Raw genomic sequence first — 6,809 nt, forward strand, 5'->3', positions numbered from 1 at the left:
TCTTAGTCCAGTACTTTCTAGCCTGACAGCAAACTGCTAATCTGTTAAAAACATCTGTATGCTAGGGAGTAGTACAGATTTCTTCTTTAAATCTTTGATATTCTTCCCCTGATTTAGGGAACTATAGAAGGAACACAGTTAAAAGTTTACCCATTAATTTAAAAAACACAGGACAGCATTGATTCTACTAGCACTGCTAGCCTAGTACCCCGATGTGAGTGGGTACTTTAATTAAATGATGGTTAGAGGGTGAATTTGAATTCTCAGTGAATCCACAGAGAGTCTACTGCAGGAAGGTCTTTACTGGCAGAATGCCTACATCTCTCTAGGAGATGAGATGTAAGGACTAGTGAGGCTCTCAGGCCAGGCCAACTTCTCAGCATACATTTTGGGCTGGATACAGAGCTGTATTAATGCCCCTCTCATGCTTTATGACCTGGGTTAATAATCACCCCCACTACTCAGACATCACTGAGAAAAATGCTGTGTCCTTTGGCAGCAGCTGCCTCTCTCTGACAGACATGAGAAGCAGACACCTGAGCTGAAAAGTGACAGAACTTTTAAGTAGTTATTGATAGTTTGCATAAGAATCTATTTTTTGAAGAATTCTGTGAAAGGAAACTGGATTGCAGAGGTGGCAGCTGGCAAACTCTCAGAAGTGTACATCCAACAGGCAGTTCTGAGTTCATGCTATTTACAGATTTTTTAGAAGTTAGCCCAGCAGCTAGGAGTACGTGCATGTGTATGCATGTTTTGGGGTTTCTAAATGTACCTTTGAGGCTGATGATAATAGCATCCATTTATCCTGTATCTACTGACCTCTGTGCTTATTTAGCCTTTATGATGTACTATCATAGCCTGCTCTGCACAGCTGGGATTCAGCAAATCTATCTTAAGAAGGAAGGTTCCTTGTCTTGGCTTTTGCTGCATGGTTAACAAAGAGAGACAGTCACCTGTGGAGGATGCTTGTTCTGTTATAAAGGAGATGACACAATACAGAGGATTGCTCTCCTTCAGCCCTTCTCTTTCCAGGAAAGGAAGAGAAACACTACGGGTTCACCTTGATAGCTGGCAAATAGGTATTTCATGTGAGTTCAAGGTTATCAAAAGTAGCCACAAAAAGTTAGCCTGCATGCTACAAGATCTACAGGAGGCTGGTGTCCTCCTAGGTGCCAGCTCTAAATCAACCAATCCGTGCTTTGCCTGACTAGCTGGCACAAGGACATGAGGAGCCCAGGACCTCTTTTGCCAGTAGGGTCTAAGGTGTGAATGCAGGTAGCATAAGCTTTCTGATTCTCTGAGCCAAGGAAGGATGTACTTCTGGTCCTTAACACTGGTATCAGAATCGCTCTGAAGAACCAAAACCAAACCAAACAAAAAGACCTCGTGTATCCTGGAAAACCAGCATGTGCTGAGCTAGGACTGGAAGAGCTTAAGGGCACCACCCCATGGCTTGGCTGCTACAGGGCTGTCCATGCACCAGTGGTGGGATGGAGGCCTTTGCCTCCTGAGGAAAGGTTGCTTGCTCCTCAGAAGTTTTCAATGATATGTAGAAAGCATCTCCAGGAGAATCTTTTTCTCCGAAAAGCCAAGTGAAAAATCTTTCTCCATTTACTGTTCCCCTTTCTACCCACTGCATAATATACCAGATAATATTATTATAACATTCCAATGGTTCATCTGACATGCACAAATATGTCAGAAGCTTTTGAGATGAATGTAGCGAGCACAGACTCAGTGATCAAGAAATTGCAGAAACTGTCAGACTTCAGAGATTAGGTTTGACTGGTTCGTAATCTTAGACAAACATAAAATTCACTCAAATTTAAGGAAGCTTTCAGCCCACATTTGCTGAAAAATAACTTAGTTGTAAAAAAAAAAGGAATTTTCATCCAAGGTTCTTTTCAGTTTTTGTCTCACATCAGTCAATATCTAAACCAGAAATATAGTTGTAAAAGAGTGGAAGAAGTACTTTGAGAATTTAAACCAAAACAGAAGTTTGAAGGGAGAAGAAAAACCTCAAATGAAACCAAAACAGCCCACAACTCCAAGAAGAATATGATATAATAGCAAAGTCATTTATTTGTTACTTTTAGTCTTTGTGGCACACTAAAAGCCTTTTAATTCCTTTGAAAACTTCACTGTGCAAAAAAATTGTCTTATTTTCAGTTGTTCTTCTTTTGACAGTCTCAGATTCTATTAGACTGAAAGGTAATGCCCCTTTGAAGGACTTCTGCATGCGTATCTGTTACAGAAAGATTTAATTTGCTCAGCCTTCCCCTGTATTCACTACATAAAACTATATTAATTAATGTGTATTTAGTCAGGAGAGTTTCTTTTTTCAGCAACAAATCGCAGTGGACATGAGGATCCTGGCACCATTGCTGCTGGTGTTACACTAACACTATGCTACACTACTTAAGGCAGTGTCAGTGTAATAAAGCAAGGGCAAGTTTGGCTTGTCTTTCTCCATGATTCAGGACTTGTAAAACAGATGGTTTCTGGAATTTTGTTTTGACACAAAACATGGTGATGGAAGATTGATTTACACACAAAGTTTTATACACAAACATCTTTCAGTAATGAAGAATATTGTATTTGAGAAAGTAACAAGAATATAATCCAACACAGCTTAAAACTGAACAGAAAAAGTAATGATAATTCTGACACTCATAAAGTCATTAGGTATCTGAATAGAACAATTCTTCATCTATTTTTATCTGATATTTCTTTAAACAGGTTATAACAGAGTCTTTTCTTCCTGCTTCTATGCTGCCTTTCTGTAAGATCAGTTATGGTGACTTAGTCATCATTTTCAGAATTAATTTAGTCCCTTTTAACACTGACTAGCAGCACCACCAGAGGCAAGCAGAGACGCCAGATAGGATTTTCCCTGTTGATTTTGCCACCTCACACCAGGGAATCAAATCCCGTAAAAAGCTGACAGATTAAACAGTGTGCTGGTATGGAGACAGGTCTCAGGTCCTGGGAAGAGCAGTAATGCACATATTTCCTTGTCATTTAAGTCAGGCAATAAACACACACACACAAAAGTGAAAGCTAATCCCTTAACAGTTTTCTCTATGTGTGTCCTTCAATATATACTTGGTGGTCTCTCCACACTGAAGAAATGCAAGCCCACTGTCACCACGAGCAGAGCCACATTGGTCAGGACCCAACATTTTCAGTAGATAAGCAAAGATATCTCAAAAAGATAATCAAAATCATACCAGATCTGTAGTGACCTCAATTTCACCTAAATTTCAGCTAGCAGTATTTGGCTCTAAATAGCATGAGATAAGAAGAAATGGAATTTTTTTCTGGAGCTATTTTAAGGGCAATGACTACTATACATAGAGTCAGAGTAAGTGGCTGAAGTTAAATTTAAACGACAGACATATTTTTGTTTTCCTGTTTCCAAATAGAGTCTCATCTGCTCCTAAGCCTGAACAACAGAAGAAAAAAGAGAAAAACATAGTAAAGAATGCCATCCTTCTGCAAACAAAACCAAGGCCTTTCAATGTAGAAGGCAACACCAAAGGAAGACCAAACTGTGTTTGGTTTTAGCTATTTTGATATTGAAGGACAAAGTTTATTTCTGAGTCTTGCCTAAAAAATGGGCGTAAATTCAGGTCTTCCAGAATTTCTTCTTTTCTAAAGCAGGTCTAAAGCACTCTCACTGGTGCCTGGCCTCTCTAACTGTACACGAAACTATTGCTTAAGTGAATGAGGCTAATTTATGGAAAATTCAGTATGCTTGTACAGAAAACCTTGCTAAGTTATGCAGGTGTGGGCTTTGGAGCAAATAACATAAACACTGAAATGTTCCATATCACTGCAGTACAATTAAATTTGAAAATTCAATCAAACTGGACTTAAAGGTGCTGTAATGTTAGTATTTATAATGTTGGTGTAGAACTTAAACTATTTCCCATTCTGTCTATTCTGCATTCTACAGAAAACCTCTATGCGTGCTGTTTCTTAGAAATATTTATTTCTCAGACGAAACCAACATGCAATCTCTGGTACCTATTTTTTTATTTTTTGTTTGTGGAGTACCCATTCTCTGTAACAAAAACACACATTAGAAGGTGTTTTTATTTACTTCTACCTGAAAGGTGTTGTAATGTTCGAAGAGCCATCTCACAAGTCACGTGTAGAGAAATTTAAAATTCGGTTGCCATGCTAACAGGAAGTCACTCAACTAAGTCCAGTAAAACAAAAGTGCATAAATTACATTTCTGGTAAAAAACAGGGAAATAATAGATTAACACATCCGTAGGTTTGGACAACTGTAGCCACAACTACAGTTGTGTCCCTTGGTAGAGTGCTGAATTTCTGTCGGCATTTAAACCTCCAGAGCATCAGCTGCTTCCTCCCAAGAAGACCATAGCCTCTCTCCCACCACCTCAGGAGTCAGGGCCTTGCCCGTGTAAACCCCACGCGGGGATGAACCCACCAGCCCCTTCCTATTGTCCAGGAACCACTTCACCCTGCTCTGCTCCTGCCATCTGCATCTCGCCGTCCTCCAGGTCCCTCCTGGGGGCTTCCTGACAGGATGCCCGCCTTCCCTGGAGGGTCCCTGCGGACTGCGCCGGCGGGGAGCGAGGTCCCCTCGGGGAGACACGCCTGCGGGGATACCGCAGCTGCGGCCGTCACTACCGTGGGGACCAGGGGCGGCCCGCGGCGCGGCTCCCGCACCCACCCGTGTGCGCGACAGGCGAACTCCCGCTCTGGCGCTGCCGGGGGCCGCGGTGCGCTCAGCGCCGGCAGGAGCCGCGGGGGCGAGGGCGGGCCGGCGGGGCCCCCACCTGCGCGGGTGGCAGGTGCGGAGCCTCCTCCTGCCCCGCGCAGCGGCCCCGGCCCGCTCCCTCCGGCACCCTGGGCGCTCCGCTGGGCTGCAGGTGTCACCCAGCGACCGAAGGATGCCGCTTCCCACGGCAGCGGCTGCCAGGGAAAAATACGTTTATTACATACCACAGGAAGGAAGAGATCCTACTACTCCTCTGGACTATCACCAAGGGCCAAGGGCGTGCATGATGTCGCTTTATGCTGCTTGCGTCGGCGGAAAAAGTTACCTTAGACAGTCCTAGGGACTTCTTTTCCTTTTTTTTTTTTTTTTTTTTTTTTCCCCCAGACGGTCAAAAAGGTAATGAGAGGCTCAGAAAGATAATAGATCAAAGTTGATGAAAACTTACTTGGTTTAGGTGCTTGCAACGACAGCCGGCATCTTCCGACAGCTGTTTTAACAGGTCACATTTTTCCATGGAAGTTGTACCCTTTTCAATCCTGTTTGTAAATTAAATCCTTTTAGAAGGTGTTTGCTTTATTTCACTGGCTGCCGTCCGTCTCAGGCACTATCCACATTTTTTACTTTATTTTCTCCATGTTTCCTACACATGCAGGCACTCTCGGACGCACGCCCACGAGTCAGCGGGTGCCCATCACCTCCGGTCGGGGGGACCGCTCCTGTCGCCGGACTCCGCTGCAACAGATGAGAGGAAGGTTCTTCCCCGGTTGCTTAGCGCGGCGTCTCCTTGTTCCCTCGGTAAGCCTCATGCCGGCTGCAAAAAGTACCAGCTCCTCCCGACGCGGCGGTCCCCTCCGGAGCGCGGGCTGCGCGGCGCGGGGAGGGGGGAAAGACACCCCAATAGCGGCAGAAGGAGCGCGGAGGGGCACACGCCGAGCTTCTCCGTCCTCGCCGCCGCGCTCTCTCCTGGGCCGGCCGCGGGCTCAGCCTCGGCGGGCGCTGTCCCGCCGCCCCCCGCCCGCCCGGCCGCCGCCCCCGCCGCGCTGCCCCCGCGCCCGCGCCGCTCTCCGCGCCCGCCGCCGCCCGCCTGCGCCCCCCCGCGGCCGCGCCGCGCACCGCGCGGGGCTCCGCGCAGAGGCCGCCCCAGGGCGCTCCGCGGGGCTCACCGCCTGGCGCCCCGGGGACGGGGAGGAGCGAGAAGGCGCCCGCCGAGCGCTGGAGCGGGGCTCGTCGGCGAGCCGAGGACGCGCACCGCTCGGGACCGCTCGGAGGCACACGCACCAAGGAGCAGTCTCGACTCCGGAGAAAGTTGGCTATTACGTCCCTCCGCATCTAGGAAAGCCCTGACCCGCTCCATGCAGCCGCGGTGGGGCTCTATGCAGGGCTCTATGCAGGCTCATGCAGCCTCCGCGGGGGCCTCGCCCGCCGCGCTTCGAGCCTACAGCTGAGGCTTGCTCCAGGTAGCTCGCCCGACGCTCCTTCCCGAGGCGCAGCAAAAGCTCTGCCCTGGGTGCGCCACTCGGCGCAGCCTCCAGCCGGGTGGTCCCTGCCCCCTGCGCCGCCCCAGCCTCGCCCGGTGCCCCTGGGTCAGCCCGGCCTGGACGTTAACGGGATAAAGCGGCAGCCAAGATTAGTAATAGAGGAGCAGAGGGAATGAGGCTGCTAGACACCCAATTCCTCACTTTACTTCTCTTTTCCCTAAAAAAATTATGACAGAACTTAAATACACGAGCTAAGAAATGGTAGGAAAAAGATGCAACGTACAGAGACAGAGATGCATAACAGAACATCCAGGTCTTTGCTGAGTTTTGATTGCTTGGTTGGGGGATAATAATAATAATAATAATAATAATAATAATAATAATTTTAGGTCTGTTTGGAGTCAGCCCCGCGTTGGGGTCTGGACACGATGCGGGCAGGGGGCCACCTGCCACCGTGTGCAGAGCTTGCCGTGCCCGGGCGAGCATTCCTCAACTCCGGCCCACTCCTGCTTCTCCTCCCCGCCGGGAGGATGGCCCCCGCCTGGTACTGCCAGGCAGCATGCCACCGCTTTCGCACT

At 47.8% G+C, this 6,809-nt stretch overlaps 1 protein-coding gene across 3 annotated transcripts in view; it reads right to left on the reverse strand.

Moving 5' to 3' along the window:
- Positions 1-6,295, reverse strand: part of TRPC4 (transient receptor potential cation channel subfamily C member 4) — a 134,218-nt gene extending 127,923 nt beyond the window's left edge. The window contains exons 1-2 of one of the 3 annotated variants that reach the window (XM_048295142.1): positions 6,032-6,295; positions 5,199-5,485 (exon numbers count right to left, since the gene is read on the reverse strand). The gene's annotated coding sequence lies outside the window, so the exon portion shown is untranslated. Of the gene's footprint in view, positions 1-4,977; positions 5,163-5,198; positions 5,751-6,031 lie in introns of those variants that run through there. The other 2 variants (XM_048295141.1, XM_048295143.1) reach the window with 2 other exon arrangements.
- Positions 6,296-6,809: the final 514 nt, after the last annotated feature.

The sequence above is a fragment of the Corvus hawaiiensis genome, chromosome 2 (assembly GCF_020740725.1).
Source record: "Corvus hawaiiensis isolate bCorHaw1 chromosome 2, bCorHaw1.pri.cur, whole genome shotgun sequence".
NCBI classification, from domain to species: domain Eukaryota; kingdom Metazoa; phylum Chordata; class Aves; order Passeriformes; family Corvidae; genus Corvus; species Corvus hawaiiensis.